Here is a 21,668-nt window from a genome sequence, read left to right on the forward strand (position 1 = left end):
GTGATCCAGCTGGTTTCGCGTACCTTCAGCTCTCGATCCGGCTGAAGAGGGGAGCTACTCGCTCTACCCGGCCACTCTCCGTGGGTCCTTGCCGAGGAGCCTCAACAAGGCACTCCTGTCGCCATGCCGTCCCACCGGAAGTCAATATTGATTGTTTTTCTGATAGCTCACTTGCCACTGAACAAGAGTGTAAATCTGTCTCGGGTATAATTATGATTCGCTGGTAATATGTTCGTGTGGCGGTCCCGCAAGCAAAATTGTGTAGCTCAAAGTACAACTGAGTCAGAATATGTTGCTCTGAATGAAACCATAAATGAACTTTAGTGGCTGCAGCAATTGATTTTGGATGTAGGAGAACAATGCCAAACTCCTATCGTTATAAAAGAGGATTCACAAGCATGCATTGCCATGACAGAAAGTGAAAACCTAAAAGACAGAACCAAATATATAGGAGTTAAATATCATATGGTTAAACAAATGATTGATCAGAATGTGATTAAACTGGAATACTGTCCCACTGAGTCCAATGTAGCAGACATCCTGACAAAGCCTTTGCCAACTTCCAAACATGCCGAGTTAAGAGAACAAATGAATGTTATTCTTAGAAGTTAAGTTGTTGTAGTAGTTAAAACAATGTGTATATAGAAAATTACATTTAAAGAGAAGGAATTGTCAATGTGAGTTTTCATGTATGATGTATGTTTAAATGTAATTTCATCTAGTAGAAATGTAGTTGTAGTAAGATTGTACTGCCAAGATGTATGTTTACACAAGAGGCTGTGAGAATGTTACTCTGAGATTTTAGCAGTGTGAGATTTCAGGGAGTAGCTATGAGATAGCTAGGCAGCTGCAGATTTATGTTCGTTTCTCACTTCCTTTGTCCTGTCTACTTCATGCCTGCTTGCTTATGATGATGGTTGTGTTTAGAACTGCTTGAGTAAAACTGAACCTGCTTTTTACCGGATGACTCGAGTCCATTTATCTGAGTTTTTACAAAACTTCTGCTGACGCTAACAAAAAACACCTCTAGGGCCAAAGTTGGCACAGTGCCTACTATAGTAAGAGAAAGGTGTTGCACAGCAAGCAGATTCTAGTCAACATCCCATGCAAAAGACACACAGGGGAGAGGAAAACTGAACAGAAAAATCTTTACTCTTAATAGCAGAGTTGAAACATAAACTTGCAGTGTTGCACACAAAAATCCAACAGGTTTTTCTTCCACACACACACACGGTCCTGCTACGACTTACTGGAACAAAAGGCAGGCTTAGTGAAACACTTTTCAGACTCTAAACATATCAATGGTTTCTCGTTGCCTTGCCAGTACCCTTAGTACTGGCAAGGCTATGGAAACAAAGAGAGATACCAAATATTGAAGATTGGATTCTGAAATCATTTGACATTATTCAAATGGAAGGCCTATGCCAAAGATTAAAAGGAATACCCAAAAATACAGACTGGTCAGGATTTAAAGACTTTATTTCAAAAAGGGAAGTTCCTTTATTTATAGATCTGTCCAACATTTAAAGAACATCAATGAAGGAAGCTAAGCCGGAGAAAGGACCGGACAACAACAAAAGAAGAATACAAGAAGAAGGCATCGCTCTTCTTTTATTTGTGTGATACTCTCAGAGGATTTTGGGAAGTCGGGTATGGGCACGATAGGACTTGGGGTGTGGGGAGACAACCACGGGTGAAAGCCCCTCCCCCTCCTCTCCCCGTTTCTTTTTTTTTCTTTTTTTCTTTTCTTTCTTTTCTCCAATTTTCTCCTTTTACCCCCCATTTCATTATCCCTGCACTCTCCACTCCTGATCCCACTCTCCCCTCCCCCGTTTTTGTTGTAAAGCACATAAATTCAATAAAAACTATTTTAAAAAATGGTTTTTCGTTGTTATGAATTTTTAATGTCCCGTAAGAGCTTCAACTGCTTCTGCCTTGTGTGAGTTGCTTGATGATGACCAAGCCATGCCTTCTAACTGAAACCTTTCCCACACTCCTGGTATTTAAATGGCTTCTCCCCAGTGTGAGTTACTTGATGCTGAGTTAAGTCTGCCTTCAGACTGAAACCTTTCCCACACTCCAGACACGGAAATGGCTTCTCCCCACTGTGAATTGTTTCATGGTAAGTCAGATCTATCTTCCGAAATAAACTTTTCCCACACTCCAGGTATTTGAATGGTTTCTCCCCAGTGTGAAAGGCTTGATGATGAGCGAGGGATTTCATCCAAGTGAAACTATTTCCACACGCCAGACATTTGAATGGTTTCTCCCCAGTGTGAATGACTTGATGATGGGTGAGGGATTTCTTCCAAGTTGAAACTATTTCCACACGCAAAGCATTTGAATGGTTTCTCGCCAGTGTGATTTGCTTGATGCAGAATGAGGTCTGCCTCCTGAATAAAGCCTATTCCACACTCTGGTTATTTGAATGGTTTCTCCCCAGTGTGAGTTGCTTGATGCCGAGTGAGGTTTCCCTTCTGGATAAAGCCTTTTCCACACTCTGGGCATTTGAATGGTTTCTCCCCAGTGTGAGTTGCTTGATGCTGAGTGAGGCTTGCCTTCTGAATAAAGCCTTTTCCACACTCTGGGCATTTGAATGGTTTCTCACCTGTGTGAGTTGCTTGATGCTGAGTGAGGTTTCCCTTCTGAATAAAGCCTTTTCCACACTCTGGGCATTTGAATGGTTTCTCACCTGTGTGAGTTGCTTGATGCTGAGTGAGGTTTGACTTCTGAATAAAGCCTTTTCCACACTCTGGACATTTGAATGGTTTCTCACCTGTGTGAGTTGCTTGATGCTGAGTGAGGCTTGCCTTCCTAATAAAGCCTTTTCCACACTCTGGGCATTTGAATTGTTTCTCCCCAGTGTGACTTGGTTGATGCCGAGTGAGGTCTGCCTTCTGTATAAAGCCTTTTCCACACTCTGGGCATTTGAATGGTTTCTCCCCAGTGTGAGTTGCTTGATGCCGAGTGAGGTTTCCCTTCTGAATAAAGCCTTTTCCACACTCTGGGCATTTGAATGGTTTCTCCCCAGTGTGAGTTGCTTGATGCCGAGTGAGGCGTGATTTCCTAATAAAGCCTTTTCCACACTCTGGGCATTTGAATGGTTTCTCCCCAGTGTGACTTGCTTGATGCCGAGTGAGGTCTGCCTTCAGAATAAAGCCTTTTCCACACTCTGGGCATTTGAATGGTTTCTCCCCAGTGTGAGTTGCATGATGCTGAGTGAGGTTTCCCTTCTGAATAAAGCCTTTTCCACACTCTGGGCATTTGAATGGTTTCTCCCCAGTGTGAGTTGCTTGATGCTGAGTGAGGCTTGCCTTCTGAATAAAGCCTTTTCCACACTCTGAGCATTTGAATGGTTTCTCCCCCGTGTGAGTTGCTTGATGCTGAGTGAGGTCTGCCTTCTGAATAAAGCCTTTTCCACACTCCAGGCATTTGAATGGATTGTCCTCAGTGTGAGTTGCTTGATGCCGAGTGAGGTGTGACTTCCAAATAAACTCTTTTCTACACTTCGGGCATTTGAATAGTTTCCTCCCGGCGTGAGTTGTTTGATGACAAAGGAGGAAACTCTTCGAAATGAAACCCTTTCGGCATATCCAGCAATGAAATGGTTTCTTCCTTGTGTTATCTGATTGATAATGGGAGAGGAAGGCCTTTTGACTGAATCTTTTTTCCCCCTCCAAACACTTTGATGACGAGGAATTGTTTCCACAAGTGCTTCCTGGAAAGAGACATCAGAAGTCAACAAGATTAGAAGAAAAGAATTCTGACTGCTTTAATATCAATATAATATATAATATAATACAAAGAATTCTGGTTTTATGTGAGCTGACTAAGCACAAGACAGGGGGAGCCTTACCCAGAGAGGACAGGACTTCCAAATTCTCCTCCATCACCTTCTGATGAAGGGCTCTTTGGCCTGGGTCCAACAGAGCCCACTCTTCTGCTGTGAAATCCACAGCCACCTCCTCAAAAGTCACCTGGAGAACAACAAAAATATTGTTTCAGGCTGCTCTAAAACTTGAACTTCTTATTGGATGATATCTACAGGCTCTTTGAAGTAACACATTGGATGCAAGCAAGGGGAAAGAACAAGATTTTGTGAGAACCACAGAGTGGTTAAATCGACAGCAGAACACAGCCTGCGCCTTTCTTGGCTTGCTGGAGGGCCTGCCCCCTACCTGATGTACTCCTGCAGATGCTGTTCTGAGTTCCTCTTGAGGAAGGGATGCTCTTATACTTCTACTTGCAGACCCAGTCCTTGTTCCCTCTCCTGGGAGGAAAGAAAAGAGAAGGGAAAGAGAACATTATTACCCACTCTCTCCTTTCTCCTTCAAATTCCTTCTACACATTCCAATGTAACAAACACTATAATGTATACACAGAAAGAATTGGGAAGTCTTGGAAGACCGCAATCCTGCAGTTGTGAGGTGCACATCGTCCTTCTCCTTTATAATCAGGCACAAGTTAATCAAGCAAATCTGCTCCTGAGCATGGCTTCTTAACAGAAAAATGGGACCTGAGGCAGGAATAACATTGAAAAAAGGAGGATAAGCTCCTCCTTCACCAAAAAGAAGAGCACTTCAGCAACCTTTTTATTCAAAATCAGCAAAATGCACACATTAAACGCAAGAATGACGTCAAGGTCAGCCTTGGGTTAGTAAAAAGACCCCAACAAAATTTAAAACCTACAGACAACGAGAAGCCTTCTTCCAAAATGACCCTGTGTCAACCTATCCTTTCATAACCTTCCATTTTCTCATGATTTCCATTTTTAGTGGTCAACATTTTAAATCTCTACATTTTTCTCATCTGCAATGGGAGCTGATGAGATTCCTACTTTCTCTTAGTTTTGCTGGTCATACATGCTCAGAAGCGGGCGCTAGTGGCAGCTGAATTTACATTGCCTTGTTGTAGGCAGGCACACACCACGGCAATAGGACGGACTAGGAGAGAATCCTCCTCATTCCCACATGAACCTTTATTGCATTGTTTTCTGCCAATATACTATTTATTTATTTATCGTGTCAGGCAACCAAACAGTTGTAGTACATTTTTAACAGGACAAACAAACAAACAAACAAAACACAAAGTTTGCAAGCTTGGTAGTTGATTAAATGTCCTTTGACCAGTATCTGGCAACTTGGAGTGCCTCTGGTATTGCCATAAGAAGGTCCTCCATTGTGCATGTGGCAGGGCTCAGGTTGCATTGCAGCAGGTGGGCTGTAGTTTTCTCTTCTCCACACTCACATGTTGTGGATTCCACTTTGTGGCCCCATTTCTTAAGATTAGCTCTGTATCTCGTAGAATCAAAGAATCAAAGAGTTGGAAGAGACCTCATGGGCCATCCAGTCCAACCCCCTGCCAAGAAGCAGGAATACTGCATTCAAATCACCCCTGACAGATGGCCATCCAGCCTCTGCTTAAAAGCTTCCAAGGAAGGAGCCTCCACCACACTCCGGGGCAGAGAGTTCCACTGCCGAATGGCTCTCACTGTCAGGAAGTTCTTCCTAATGTTCAGATGGAATCTCCTCTCTTGTAGTTTGAAGCCATTGTTCCATTGCTTCTGCAAGGAAGCAGAAAACAAGCTTGCTCCCTCCTCTCTGTGGCTTCCTCTCACATATTTATACATGGCTATCATATCTCAGCCTTCTCTTCTTCAGGCTAAACATGCCCAGTTCCCTAAGCCACTCCTCGTAGGGCTTGTTCTCCAGACCCTTGATCATTTTAGTCGCCCTCCTCTGGACACATTCCAGCTTGTCAATATCTCTCTTGAATTGTGGTGCCCAGAATTGGACACAATATTCCAGGTGTGGTCTAACCAAAGCGGAATAGAGGGGTAGCATTACTTCCTTAGATCTAGACACTATACTCCTGTTGATGCAGGTCAAAATCCCATTGGCTTTTTTTGCCGCCACATCACATTGTTGGCCCATGTTTAACTTGTTGTCCACGGGGACTCCAAGATCTTTTTCACACGTACTGCTCTCGAGCCAGGCATCGTCCCCCATTCTGTATCTTTGCATTTCGTTTTTCCTGCCAAAGTGGAGTATCTTGCATTTGTCACTGTTGAACTTCATTTTGTTAGTTTTGGCCCATCTCTCAGAGCGCAGTCTGTTCAGTGCCTTCCAAGTCGCCCAGTTTTCTGTGTGCCCAGGGGGGAGTCTCTCATCTGGTATCAACCATTGGTTGGGAGTCTGGGTTTCAGCCTGCCACTTTTGGACTCTCGCTTGCTGAGATGTTCCAGCGAGTGTCTCTGTAGATCTTAGAAAATTATTTCTTGATTTAAGTCGTTGATGTGCTGGCTGATATCCAAACAGAGGATGGGCCGCAGATGTCACTGCCTTGGTCCTTTCACTATTGGCTGCTACTTCCCGGCGGATGTCAGGTGGTGCAATACCAGCTAAACAGTGTAATTTCTCCAGTGGTGTAGGGCGCAGACACCCCGTGATAATGCGGCATGTCTCATTAAGAGCCACATCCACTGTTTTAGTGTGGTGAGATGTGTTCCACACGGGGCATGCATACTCAGCAGCAGAGTAGCATAGTGCAAGGGCAGATGCTTCACTGTGTCTGTTGTGATCCCCAGGTTGTGCCAGTCAGTTTTCGTATGATATTGTTTCTAGCGCCCACTTTTTGCTTGATTTTCAGGCAATGCTTCTTGTAGGTCAGAGCATGGTCCAGAGTGACTCCCAGGTATTTGGGTGTGCTGCAATGCTCCAGTGGGATTCCTTCCCAGGTGATCCTCAGACCTTGAGGTGCTTGTCTGTTCTTAAGGTTTGTTGTTGTTTTTTTTGTCATGTTAGGAGCGACCTAAGAAACTGCAAGTTGCTTCTAGTGTGAGAGAATTGGCCGTCTGCAAGGACATTACCCAGGGGACACCCGGATGATTTGATATTTTTATCATCCTTTTGGGAGGCTTCTCTCATGTCCCCGCATGAGGAGCTGGAGCTGATAGAGGGAGCTCATCCGCCTCTCCCCGGATTCGAACCTGCAACCTGTTCGTCTTCAGTCCTGCCAGCACAAGGGTTTAACCCACTGCGCCACCGGGGGCTCCATTGTTCTTAAGGTGAAAGGCACATGTCTATTTTTTAGATGGATTAGGGATCAGCTCATTTTCCCTGTAGTAGGCAGTAAGAGCACCTAGAGCTTGGGAGAGCTTCTGTTCCCTGCTTGAGCAGTATATACTATTATATATAATATACTATTATATATAGTATATATATATACACTATTATATACAGTATATAACATACTATTATACCCTGATAATAAGAGTTGTATTCATCCCATCCTTTTTTATCAGTGAAAATGTTACAAGGGAAAAATCCAGCTATGCAGAAGCTAAGAAAGAAAAAGCAGATTTTTTGTTAGGAGACTTTCTTAGCTGAAGTATGCCTACACCATCCCAGTACTGTTTAGGCAGCATGATGTTGTTAACGTGCCATGATTCATACAACTCAGATATATTCAGGTAGACTTGAATGGAGAAGGCCAAGGAGAAAACTTCGGACGGCACTTACTCATTAAGGGAGACTTTCCTTCGCTGTCCTCCATCATCCACCTTGGCTGCTGCCTTTGACTGGTGTAAACGGGTACCTCCGCCAATGGTAAAGAAGCTGCCACCAAATTGTAAAGAGACGCCACCAATTAGTGAGGAAGCGCCTAGGTTTAGGAGAGAGAGCCACTGATTTGTAAAAGGCTCTGTTTGTGTTGTGAGGTAATTTTGGTAGAGTGGGTGCACCGAACGTAGAATTAATGGAGATGAGGCAGTTTTAAAAACCAAAGAGAACAAGTTTATTTTTAAACAAAGCGTATGGTTGCAGAATGAAGATGTTAAACTTGGCAAATACTTGATGGTTACATGTAACTTGGTTGCGATACAATTCAGACTTTCGATGTTACAACTTATGAACTCTTGCTGTGGTGAAGCACTTTATTAACCAGTGTTCCCTGCAGTGAATAGTCTCTCTGTTTGATCTATCCTTGATCAATCTACAGATCCCTAGTCTTTTTCCGACTAACGATCTTGTCAAGCCTCTGTTAGTTCTTTCTACCTAGAGCAACTAACCAGGTTTTCCCCTTCAGCTTCCTAGCTGAAGAAATCTCTACTATTCACGAACACTAAACCCTGACTCTTCACTTCTTCACTCTTCAGAGTCTAAAACCTGACTCTGCTACTCTCTCAGAGTCTCCAGCCTGACTCTGCTGCTCTCTCAGAGACTTCAGCCTGACTCTGCTGCTCTCTCAGAGTCTCCCGCCTGACTGACTAACTCTAACTGTCCCTTTTTAAAACCTTCACTCTCTAAGCTCCTCCCACCTCCTCTTCTGCCTCGTTTCCATGGTAACACATTTCTCACAGCCAGGCCGCTCCAGCCTTAGGGCAACCGATGCAAACATAAATACAGTTATAAGCATATTATTATAAACACTTCTGTACAACTGGATTCAGAAAAACACTGACCTGCCTCAGGGATCCGTTCCAGACACAAATCCTGCAGCAGAAGCAGAAACAAGGGAAGGAAATGAAAGGGAGAATTGGGAAAAGAAAAGGCTTCAGGAGTGGTTGGGGAGTGGGAGGTGGGATATGTCGAACAGTTACATCTTCTGAATGAAGAGGATTGTATTCATTTGCTTCTCATGTTTTTGATGGCTAAAATGTAACCTTTCTACAGACATGAAACAATTACAACACAGAGATAACAGTACAGAATAAGATGACAGATAAGCATATCTCGACCCATGCTTAACTGGAAGCTTTTAGAGAAGCATGTTTCCTTGTGAGAACAAAAGGACAGGAAGGACGGAGCCAATCTAATCTCCCTACCAAAGAGTTGCAGAACCCAAGGAAGCCACTGAGAAGGAGGCTCTGTCCCATCTTCCCAGTAGGTAAGACCATGAGAGGAGCGGCATCTCAGGCTGAGCCCAACGAGGGCAGAGAAAACACTTCTTGGAAAAGCTGAGATCCAAGCCATACGGAGCTGTACAGGAAATGACCAGTGCTATTAATTACCCCATCTCTTTAAAAGGTACCATGTTCTGTGTATTTCTGGGAAGCGGAATCCCATCGTACAGGTCCAGGCTATCCTTGACCTGCCTTTTGACTGATGAGACGCAATTATCTCTGGCCTCAGCTTGTTCCAGAATTTTCAGAAAACGTGCCAAGACATATGGATGGCCCTCAAAATGACCAGAATGAACTGAGCTCACCGTCTCCTCTTCCTGCTTCTCCTCTGCCTGACTCAGGAGGAAGCCTTCTGCCAGGGCCACCGCCTGGGAACTGGTCTCTGCCCCACATTCTCTCACCCATGACGACATCTCAGAGGGAAGGAGTGCCAGGAACTGCTCAAAGACCACCAAGTCCAACATCTCTGCCTTGGTGCGTCTTTCTGGCTGGAGCCACTGGCGGCAGAGAAGGTGCAGCTGGCTGCAAACCTCCCGAGGTCCCAACGTCTCCCTGTAGCCAAAGTCCCTGAATTGCTGGTGGCATAAATCTGGAGTGAGCACTTCCTCCGGCAGGCTCTTCTGGGTGGCTCTCTCCTCGAATGCTCCTCTAGGCTTGGCCTGAATGAGGGAAGCGCCTTTTCCCAGGCTGGGCTCAGAAGAGACTTTCCCTCCCATCTTTTCAGTTAAACCTTGCACTGTTGCCAGGATCTCCTGCAAGGCAAAAACATTGGGAAAATTACTGAAGGTAGAAAGAAAGGGGCAGGAAAAGCAAGCAAGATGTTTGATGGGGATCCAAAGAAAATGGGGAAAACAACCCCAGTCCCATTTTAGCATATCTCTGTGGCCATAAATGATGTTGCTTTTCAGTCCTTATACACTACTTACAAGATATTTTGATGTCCAGAGCAAGCAAACAAGGTAGCTTCTACTTATTATGCTTGGGATAAAGTGTAGTTTATAAGCCAGTAAGGGTGATCCCAGTAGTGATCGACACACTGGGTGCAGTGCCTAAAGACTTTGGCCTGCACTTACACAATTGGCGCTTACAAAATTACCATCTGTCAGCTGCAAAAGGCCACCCTACTGGGATCTGCATGCATTATTCGCCGATACATCGCATAGTCCTAGACACTTGGGAAGTGTGCGACGTGTGATCCAATACAACAACCAGCATAGTGATCTTGTTTGCTGTGTACTCATCTTGTTGTGTATCAATTAATAATAACTTTATTTATATCCCACCACCACCTCCCCGAAGGGACTCGGGGTGGCTTACAAAGCACTCCAGGGTGCACATATAACACGCAACTGGTAAAAACAGTACAAAACAAGTCTGATAAAATTATAATAACAACCCACCCGTCAACACATGTCAAAATCAAAACAATTTTAAAACAACAAGTACCGGTACGTAAAACTAACTGCCGTCAATTCACAGGTGCCAAGTGTCAGCGTCATATGGGCCCATTCAGCTACTCAAGATCAAAGGCCTGTCTGAATATCCTGTTTTCAGGTTGAAACGGAAGGACTGAAGGATGGGGGCTAATTTAATCTCTTTTGGGACGGTGGTTGAGCCGGGGGGGGGGGGGGCACCACAGAGAAGGTCCTCTCTCTTGTCCCCACCAACCAAGTTTGAGACGGTTGTGGGCCTGAGAAGAGGGGTTCCCCTGTCAATCTCAGAGCCCACATCAGTTCGTAGAAAGAGATGCGGAGTTGAAGATAGGTTGGAAACAAAGCGTATGTAATATATAAACCCAAAGTGGCATCCAAGTTACTACTAATTTTGCTTATGGTGTAAGCTCAGATAATCTTTCTGGCTTCTGACAGCTACATGCCTACCAAACCCTACCCAAAAGTCATTCAGTGGCACAGATTCAGATGTTGTTTTTTAAAAGTAGAAATACACTGATTTCAGTAAGATCTTCATATGCTGGTAGAGACTTTAAAAAAATAATAATGATTTTTTGCAGAACCCCTGCAATGTTTTTGCGGAACCCTTGCGTTCCAAAGATCACAGATTGGGAAGCACTGGTTTACATTGAGAAACCGCATTGAGTCGCCTGTTAAGGGCTGAAAAATGCGGTATAAAAGTGAAGCAAATAAATACATCACTGTGATCACCATCAAAGGGAAAGAAGTGCAGAGAAGCAGATTCCTGCCAGCATCTGCCACATGAGGCAACCGCTTCATTGGCCTGAATGTCGGGCCTTTTCCAGAGAGTCAAAAGCGCAATGCGCTTTGTCCCATCTCTCAGTTTGAAATAAGCCATGCTGAGAGACAATTGTGTAGAGCAGTTAAGAGTTCTGGCCTGGAGACATCCTCCTATAAACCCCTAACTTTCATCCCAATCTCCCTTGGAGGGCTGTTGTTAGCAATAGGTTACTTACTTACTTACTTACTTACTTAGTTACTTAGGCGATCCCTCGTTGGACGAGTAAGATGGTCTTCCATTATGCGTTTCCTTGTGGGTTCGTAGGTGGCTGTGGAGCCCTATTCTTGACCCGCATCTTCTCCCACAGTGAGGGCATTGGTTTCCAAGTGGAAGGCAGTCCCGATCGGGGCTGGCTTGACGCGCCTTCCTCCTGGCACGTTTCTCTCTTTCGCCCTCCACTCGTGCCTCCTCGAATTCTGTAGCACTGCTGGTCACAGCTGATCTCCAGCTGGAGCGATCAAGGGCCAGGGCTTCCCAGTTCTCAGTGTCTATGGCAGAGATTTTAAGGTTGGCTTAGAGGCCATCTTTAAATCTCTTTTCCTGCCCACCAACATTCCGTTTTCCGTTCTTAAGTTCAGAGAAGACCAACTGCTTTGGGAGGCGGTGGTCAGTAATCCGGACAACGTGGCCGGCCCAGTGGAGTTGATGGCAGAGGACCATCGCTTCAATGCTGGTGGTCTTTGCTTCTTCCAGCACGCTGACGTTTGTCCCCTTGTCTTCCCAGGAGCTTTGCAGGATTTTCCGGAGGCAGCGCTGATGGAATTGTTCCAGGAGTTGCATGTGATGTCTGTAGACAGTCCACTTTTCGCAGGCATATAGCAGGGTTAGGAGGACAATAGCTTTGTAGACAAGCACCTTGGTATCACTACGGATGTCTCGGCCCTCAAACACTCTGCTTCATTCGGGAAAATGCTGCACTCGCAGAGCTCAGGCGGTGTTGTATTTCGGTGTCGATGTTGACTTTGGTGGAGAGGTGGCTGCCAAGGTAGCGGAAATGGTCAACATTTTCTAATGTTACACCATTAAGCTGTATCTCTGGCATTGGGGAGGGGATGACTGGTGACTGCTGGAGCAGCACTTTGGTTTTCTCGATGTTCAGTGACAGGCCAAGCTTCGTGTATGCTTCTGCAAAGGTGTTTTGAGTGGCTTGGCAATGGGTAAGGCTGTTTACAAGGCCAAAATAAAGAAAGCCCCAGGCCCAGATGGATTTTCTGTCTTGTTCTACAAGCTGTACAAAGATGAAATAGGTTTATTATTGCTTTCAATAATGAATTGAGTGCTCCAGAAAGGGGAAACTCCAGACTACTGGGTATGATAGTCCTCATGCCTGAACAAGGTAGGTAAAGGTAGTCCCCTGACATTAAGTCCAGTCATGTCTGACTCTGGGGTGTGGTGCTCATCTCCATTTCTAAGCCGAAGAGCCAGCGTTGTCCGTAGACACCTCCAAGGTCATGTGGCCGACATGACTGCATGGAGCGCCGTTACCTTCCCGCCGGAGCGGTACCTATTGATCTACTCACATTTGAATGTTTTCGAACTGCTAGGTTGGCAGAAGCTAGGGCTGACAGCGGAAGCTCACGCCGCTCCCCGGAATCGAACCTGCGACCTTTCGATCAACAAGCTCAGCAGCTCAGTTACTGCGCCACCGGGGGCTCCAATCACTCCAATAGTACTGCAGGAGCATACAAATACAGTAAAATGCATATGTCTACCTGAACAAGGTAGACATATGCGTTTTACTGTATTTGTATGCTCCTGCAGCACTATTACAAGCCTCCCTGAGTCCCTTTTGGGAGATTTTGGCAGGACATAAATAAAAGTATTACTGTTCTTCTTATTATTATTATTAGGAACAAGTCAAGAATTTCAGACAAATTTCATTAGTAAATTGTTTTAAAATAATCTTTATTAGCTTTTTCTTAAAATATACAAATAGTGTTGACAGGGAGGAAAAAGAAACAAAGAAAGAAGGAGAAAGAAATAGGGGAAAAAAGAAGAAAAAAAAGAGAAGAGGTGATGGGGAAAGAAAGAGGAAATTGGGGGACAGGGGAGTGAAACAGGATCCGAGAGAGAAGATCGGAAGGCCAAAGATAGCAATAAAGAGAAAGAAAAGAAAAAAAAGTGAAAAAATAAAGAAAAGAAATAAAATCTTGACCTCCTGGTGTCTTCTTGGAATCTTCTGTTCAGTATTGTCCATAAATTTTATTGGTTACTTCAAATTCTTCTTTTTCTCTCTCTAGTTGTTTTTGAGTTACAGTCTATATCTCTTTTTCAGATCTATGTTCTTTTTTTTCTTAAGTATTCCAGGACTTCTTGCCAGTTTGTTTCCTTTCTCTCAGTTTCTTTGTTCTTCAGTATTAGGAAGGTCAGCCTGTCTAGATTGCTGATTTCTAGTATTTTTATGATCCAGTCCTCTTCTTTCGGCGTTTCTTCTTGTCTCCATTTTTTTGCGAAGCAAATCCTCGCAGCTGTCAGAGCTAGGAATAGGATTTTATCCTTATCTTTTTCCAAATTCTTTTCGTACATTCCTAATAGGAAAATCTCAGGTTTCATTGGTATTTTTAATTTTAGCATAATTTGAATTTCATTTTGTATTTTTTTCCAATATTCCCTCGCTTTCTCACAACTCCACCACATGTGGAAGAAGGACCCTTCCTTCTTTCTACATTTCCAACACGTGGTGCTTGTGTTATTGTATACTTTTCCTAGTTTTTTTGGGGTTAAGTACCACCTTAGGGACATTTTCACCCAATTCTCTATTAACTCGATGGCGTATGTATATTTTAGTCTCTTTTTCCAAATTTGTTCCCATTCCGCTTGCCTAATGTTCCTTCTTAAATTTTCATTCCATCTTTTCATATAGTGTTTTTCTGTTTTTGTCTCTAAATGCCATTCTAAGAGTTTTTTGTATATCTTTGTTATCAGTTTCTTCTCTGAGACCATAATTCTGTCCCAAAAATTGTTTCCCTGGGCAAATCCTAGTTTTATATCTAATTTATACTTTTCTTTAATCTGCCAATACTGTAGCCATGTTATTTTCCTATCTATTGTGTTAAGTTCATGTTGATCTTTCAAGACTAAGGTTCCTAAATGGTTTTTCAGGATCTCTTTGTATACCGGCCAATCGTTCCAGCCCAAACACCTCCTCTGGCCTGCTTCCAAAGGCGACACCCATAGTGGTGTTTTCTTATACATTTTCATTTTATATTTCTCCCATACTTTTAGAATTGAAGATCTTGTAAAATGATTTCCGAAATTTTTTTCTTTTTCTTTCCCTTTGTACCACATATATAGGTGCCACCCTCCCCTGAGGTCTATACCTTCTACTGTCAATAGTTTCCTCTTTTTTAACATTGCCCAGTCCCTGGCCCATATTAGAGCACATGACTCATAATATAATTTTAAATCGGGTGTTGCCAATCCTCCTTTTTCTTTTTGTTCTATTAAATTGTTATAATGAGTTCTTGGTTTCTTATTATTCCAAATGAATTTAGTTAAGTCTTTACTCCATTCCTTAAATAAATTTGTGTTTCTAACAATGGGTAGATTTTGGAAAATAAATATCATTTTTGGTAGTATTTTCATTTTAATTGTCGCTATTCTCCCTAATAGAGATAAATTCTTGTCTTTCCAGTTTTCCAATTCTTTCCTAATCTCCTTCCATTTATCTAGATAGTTGTTTTGCAGCAAATGTAAATTTTTAGCTGTTAAATTAATTCCCAGGTATTTTAGTTTCGTTACTGTCTGTATATTCCATTTTCTACTTATTTCTTCTTGTTCTTTCTTTGTAATATTTTTTGTTATTGCCTTTGTTTTTTCTAAGTTCATTTTGAATCCTGCTACTTTACCAAAGTTATTTATTTCTTCTAACCATTTGCCTAATTTTTTGGGGGGATTTTCAATTATACAAATTATATCGTCGGCAAAAGCCTTATACTTAAAATCCTGCTCCTGTATTCTTGCCCCAGTTAGTTCTTTCTCCTCTCTAATTCTCTTCAGTAGGACCTCCAAAGTTAAGATAAATATTAGGGGGGATAAGGGGCATCCCTGTCTAGTTCCTTTTTCTATTTTTATCGTCTCTGTTTCCATGCCATTCACTAAAATCTTAGCTTCCTGATTTTCATAAATTGCTTCAATTGTGTTTTGGAAATAATAACCCATATCAATTTCTTTTATTAAACATTTAAAGAAGAGCCAATTAACATTATCAAAAGCTTTCTCCGCGTCTACCGCCATAAACATTACTTTTTTTTTTATGATTAATTTCATAATATTCAATTAAATCGATTATTGTCCTCACGTTGTCTTTCTGATACCTTCCGGGTAGAAATCCTGCTTGATCCTCATCTATATATGTTGTGAGTACCTTTTTCATTCTTTCTGCTAGGATATTGCTAAAAATTTTGTAATCTACATTCAGTAGTGAGATTGGCCTATAGTTTTTTACCTCTTCCAAATTTGAATTTTCCTTATGTATTAATGTTATATTTGCTTGTCTCCAAGAATTGGGTATTTCTTTATTTATTCTGACATTATTCATTACTTCCTTTAAATAGGGTATAAGTTCTTGTTAAAATATTTTATAGTAGCCTGATGAGAGTCCATCAGGTCCTGGGGCTTTATTTGGTTTAAGATTTTTATTGCTATTTTTATTTCTTCTTCCGATATTTCTTTATTAAGAATTTCTCTTTGTTTGTCCGATATTTTTTGTAATTTTTGCTTTCCCAAATAATGGTAGATCTTTTCCTGGTCTATGTTTTCATCTTGGTACAGTTTTTTATAGAAATCAAAGAATTGCTTCTTTATATCCTCATCTTGAGTGTATGTTATATCTTTATTCTTTATTTTAGAGATATAGGTCTTTTCCTTCTTTTTCCTTAGTTTGTTTGACAATCATTTTCCAGGTTTATTTGCATTCATAAAAGAATTTTGTCTTAAGTATTTCAGCTGTCTTTCCCTTTCCTCTAATTCTAAGTAGTCCAATTGTTTACGTAGATAGTCCAGGTTATTTAATATCTCCTTTTTCTTTGGGTTCTTTTTTAATTTATCTTCCTCTTTTTTTAATTCATCTAGAATCTCCTTAGTCTTTTGAGCTTTTTGTTTATTTTTTTATTGCTTTTTGCTGTATAAAGTTGCCCCTAACTAGTGCTTTACTCGCTTCCCATAGCGTCAATATATCTGTATCTGAATTATCATTTATCTCAAAGTAATCTTTTAAGCTTTTCCTGGTTTTTTCCACATCTTCTTCTCTTTTTAGCAAATTTTCATCCAATCGCCATCTTCTTAATTTTTCTGAGAGTTCTATCTTTACTTCTATTGGACAATGGTCCGATTCATTAGTAAATTGTGATTACAAGTTATTTGCAGAAATATTATCAAATAGACTGAAACAAATCTTAGTGAAAACAATTCATGGAGACCAAGTGGGCTTACGAAAAGGCAGAGGAACGAGACACCAAATAGCCAATATCCACGTGATAATGGAGGAAGGCGGGAGTTTCAGAAAAACGTCTACTTTTGTTTAGGGCTTTATAGGTAATAACCTGCAATTTGTATTAGGACTGTAAACGTATTGCTACTGTAGGGGCAACAAAACCAAAATATTTCCCAAAAGGCAGAAGCCCCCTTTCCAATAGGGAGGGCAAGGATGGACACCACGAAAGTTGAATCCTTTAAACTGTAAAAAACTATTTATTATTGCGTGGCCATAGCAATAACGACAAACAAGCATATAGGAATGCAATCAAAGGGTTTGTCGCAACCCCCAAGGGGGCTGCAGAGCAATTATAGTAAATGGAATATACATTTTCATTGGTTCCCAAAGACAAATCATTTAATTGGTCTAAGCTAGCTATGCAGTTGTTCATTAGTTGTTTATGATTTTGATTGACATTATAGCACACATGGGATCCTAACAATGGCACAACTATAACATAACTATAGTTCATTGTTATCCTTGAATAGTAACTTGTTTGGAGCATTGATTTCTCAAACAATCAGCATTTTCTGTGAACAAAGGCCTACTGCAGAAATAGGCAAATATGGCAGTAAATCATGACATATGGGCATTGGGGAAATATATGAAAATTCCCTTTTTAAAACCACGTCCCCTCCACTAATGTGAAGCCAAACACCAATAGATCTGGACCAAATTTGGCACAAACACCAGACACGCCAAAATTTGAATACTGGTGGCTTTGGGGTGGGGGATTGATTTTGTCATTTGAGAGTTGTAGTTGCTGGGATTTATAGTTCACCTACAATCAAAGAGCCCCTCGGACCCCACCAATGATGGAATTGAACCAAACTTGGCATACAGAATTCCCATGACCAACAGAAAATACTGGAAGCGTTAGGTGTGCATTGACCTTGAGTTTTGGAGTTGTACTTAGACCACACTTGGAATATGGGCACCACAATTGAAGGGAGAGAGTGACAAGCAGGAATGTGTCCAGAGGAGGGCGACTCAAATGATCAAGGGTCTGGAGAACAAGCCCTATGAGGAGTGGCTTAAAGAGCTGGGCAAGTTTAGCCTGCAGAAGAGAAGGCTGAGAGGAGACATGATGAGGGCCATGTATAAATATGTGAGAGGAAGTCATAGGGAGGAGGGAGCAAGCTTGTTTTCTGCTGCTCTGGAGACTAGGACGCAGAGCAATGGCTTCAAATGACAGGAAAGGAGATTCTACCTGAATATGAGGAAGAACTTCCTGACGGTGAGAGCTGTTCAGCAGTGGAACTCTCTGCCCCAAAGTGTGGTGGAGGCTCCTTGTTCAGAGGCTTTTAAACAGAGGCTGGATGGCCATCTGTCGGGGGTGCTTTGAACGGATTTTCCTGCTTCTTGGCAGAAGGGGGTTGGACTGGATGGTCCACGAGGTCTTTTCCAATTCACAAACAAAGATGGTTGTGGACCAAATATCGTGTCATAATTTGGTAGGGTTGAGAGGGGTTTTTTAATTTTGTCATTTGGGAGTTGTGGTTGCTGGGATTTATAGTTAAGCTACAACCGAGGAGCACTCCGAGCCCAGCCCACAATAGATCTGCAAAAAAATTTGGCACACAGACCCAACATGGCCAACAATATGTAATACAATATAATACTACTAATAATAATAATAATATATTATAATTATATATTTTTAAATATGTGTAATATTACTAATAAAATTACTGTATGATATTATAGTACAATAATATAGAATACCTCGCGAAGGCTGATCTGGCCGGGGTGGTCCATGCCTTGGTCACCTCTAGATTGGACTACTGTAATGCGCTCTACGTGGGGCTGCCCTTGAAAATGGCTCAGAAATTTCAATTGGTCCAACGGGCAGCGGCCAGGATGTTAACTGGGGCCCCTTACAGAGAGAGGTCAATCCTTCTGTTCAAGGAACTCCACTGGCTGCCGTTTATTTTCCGAGCCCAATTTAAAGTGCAGGTGCTTGAACGGTTTGGGACCATCCTACCTGTGTGACCGCATCTCCGTTTACGAACCCACGCGGTTCATCTGGAGAGGCCCTGATCATGATCCTGCCTGCGTTGCAAGCGCGTTTGGTGGGGACACGAGACAGGACCTTCTCTGTGGTGGCCCCCCGACTCTGGAACACCCTCCCCAAAGATCTTAGACAGGCCCCTACATTGGCAGTCTTTAGAAAGAACTTGAAGACCTGGCTGTTCCGATGCGCCTTCCCAGATTAGGAAATCTCAAATACCAAGTCCCAGAAGCACTTTAGTAGAACTAAGATTGCCGCACACTGCACTTACCCGATAATCCTTATATACCACCTGTCACATCAGCACTTTCAATTCTGTACCCATTACCCAATTCTGTGTACAGAATTGTGTTTATTGTGTTTTGGTGTATTGTTTATTGTTGTTGCTTTGTTGTGTAATATTGCTTTAATTGTTTTTAATTTGCTTTAGGTTTTGTATTGTTATGTTGTGTATTGAGGCCTTGGCCTTTGTAAGGCGCATCGAGTCCTTTGGGAGATGTTAATAAATAATAATAATAAGTAATACAACATAATACTACTAATCATAATATATTATAATTATATATTTTAAAATATGTGTAATATTATAGTACAGTATAATAATATACAATGTGAATATTAAGGTAATATTCTGCCATATTCCTGCTTCTTGGCAGAAGGGGATTGGACTGGATGGCCCACGAGGTCTCTTCCAACTCTTAGAATCATAGAGTTGGAAGAGACCTCGTGGGCCATCCAGTCCAACCCCATTCTGCCAAGAAGCAGGAATATTGCATTCAAATCACCCCTGACAGATGGCCATCCAGCCTCTGTTTAAAAGCCTCCACCGCACTCCGGGGCAGAGAGTTCCACTGCTGAACGGCTCTCAATCAGGAAGTTCTTCCCCATGTTCAGATGGAATCTCCTTTCCTGTCATTTGAAGCCATTGTTCCGCGTCCTAGTCTCCAGGGAAGCAGAAAACAAGCATGCTCCCTCCTCCCTGTGAATTCCTCTCACATATTTATACACGACTATCATCTCTCCTCTCAGCCTTGTCTTCTTCAGGCTAAACTTGCCCAGCTCTTTAAGCCGCTCCTCATAGAGCTTGTTCTCCAGACCCTTGATTATTTTAGTCGCCCTCTTTGATTATAACTCTTTCATTCTATGATATTGTGTTTCCTTATGACTCGTAAGCCAGCCTGAGTTCCTCTCGGGGTGAGAAGGGCGCCATATCAAGTTCCTAAGGAAATAAACAAAATAACTTTGGATACCGAGGGAGTTTGGGGGCGATTGGCCAACCATTTGGGGAGTTGTAGTTCACCCACATCCTCATGGGAGCACTATTTCAAAACCAAACCAAAGGAGAGACTGATATTCTTCCCCCCAAAGGAAGAGCCTGACAAGCTCCCCAACCTGCTGCTTCTGCTCCTGGGCTTTCCTCCTCCTCCTTCTCTCACTTGTCTGGGAGAGACCGTTGCCCGAGCCTCCCGCCAACCCCGCCCACGCATGCGCACACTCTGCCACGCGCTGAGCACGCCTGCCCTGCCCTCCCCCGCTTGGCGCCTCAGAAACAGCCCTCCCATTGGCTAAGAGGCCGGCCAATCACAGCGCAGGAGGGCTTTTCGAAAACTTTGGTTCCAAACTAGAACGGTTCCTCAGAGGGAGGCCTCCAAAGCCAGGCTGTCTCCAGGTCTCGAGTGGTGGACTCCATTTCCCAGAATCCCTGACCGTTGAGCCAAGCAGCAGAGGCTTCTGGGAGTAGGAGTCCACAACACCCTTGGTCTGTCTCCTTGAGCGACAGCTGCAAGCGCCTCCCAGCATCCCTCCCTCGTGGCCTCTTTGTCCCCGCCCCTTCCGGCCAGAGGAGAATCTTCCCAGAGAGGCGCCCAGAAGAGGTGGAGAGGGACCCGGAAGGGCTTGGGGACTCCAAAGAGGGAAGGAGCATGGAGGGGAGGATCTTTCTCTCCCTGGAACATCTGCTCAGGGATCCTTATGCACTGTCCAAGGCTTTCATGGCCGGAACCACTGGGTTGTTGTAGGGTTTTTGATCTGCATGGCCACCCAGAAGCATTCTCTCCTGACGTTTCGCCTGCATCTCTGGCAGGCATCCTCAGAGGTTGTGGGATTTCACAACGTCCGAGAATGGCTGCCATTGATGCAGGCGAAACGCCAGGAGAGAATACTTCTGGAACATGGCGATTCAGCCCGAAAAACTTACAAAAACCCTATTATTATTATTATTATTATTCGGTTACTTGATTTTTACCCTGTTTTTCTCACCCGAGATAATAATCCCTTTCCTTTTTGAGATAGTGAGACCTTTCCTTTCTGATGATTCAATGTCTACAAACTGTGTTTCATGCATAAAATGAATATATATATATATATATTGCGCCTAAATCAACCTTCTGGCTAGGTGTAGGAGGTGTATGTAAAAACATCAGTGACTTCTGAGTTCAGGTTTTGGGTCCCAACTCCATGATATCTCATACCAATATGATTTTGAAATCATACCAATATGGTTTTGAAAGAAGGAAGGCCCTGGATTCAGCAGCTTGGCCTCCAGGTTGAAGCGAACACGTTCCAGGGCATCGGGGTGTATCTGCAGGAAGAAGCTTCAGCTCTGTTTCCATGGGATTTCTTTCTCTCCTTTCTGCAGGTGACAAAGCCAAGAGCGGTAGAGATCAGTACGGCTGGTGTAGCAGCAAGGGCTGTGGGAAGTCCGGATACCACATGAGTCTCTTCCTGGGACTGCCCTAAATACTGCTGTGTTTCCTACAAATACCCATCCGAGGGCTGAAGGGGAGGGGTGGCAAAGGCCAGCAGCTGAGAAGGGCTGAGAGAACATGACCCCACTGCTCAGCTATCCAGAGGGCATCATGTCTGGTCCTCCTCAAGAAATGCACATGAATGCCCAAACCGTCCCCTGGGTCCTTCTTTGGGGGAAAGGAGGGAAGGCGTGGGTGGGCATGCAGATGGGGAGACCCATCGCTCAAGGCCGAGATTTATCATTCCCTTTCTGCTGGAACAGGGTGGTTGTTGCTCTT

At 43.1% G+C, this 21,668-nt stretch overlaps 1 protein-coding gene and 1 pseudogene across 1 annotated transcript in view; both read right to left on the bottom strand.

Moving 5' to 3' along the window:
* LOC132765760 (zinc finger protein 665-like) overlaps window positions 1-21,668 on the bottom strand; it is a 255,289-nt gene that overhangs the window by 143,271 nt on the left and 90,350 nt on the right. The gene's annotated exons all lie outside the window — the stretch shown is intronic.
* On the bottom strand, window positions 1,892-9,809 carry LOC132766177 (zinc finger protein 420-like; annotated as a pseudogene).

This window comes from Anolis sagrei, chromosome 2 (assembly GCF_037176765.1).
Source record: "Anolis sagrei isolate rAnoSag1 chromosome 2, rAnoSag1.mat, whole genome shotgun sequence".
Lineage (NCBI taxonomy): Eukaryota > Metazoa > Chordata > Lepidosauria > Squamata > Dactyloidae > Anolis > Anolis sagrei.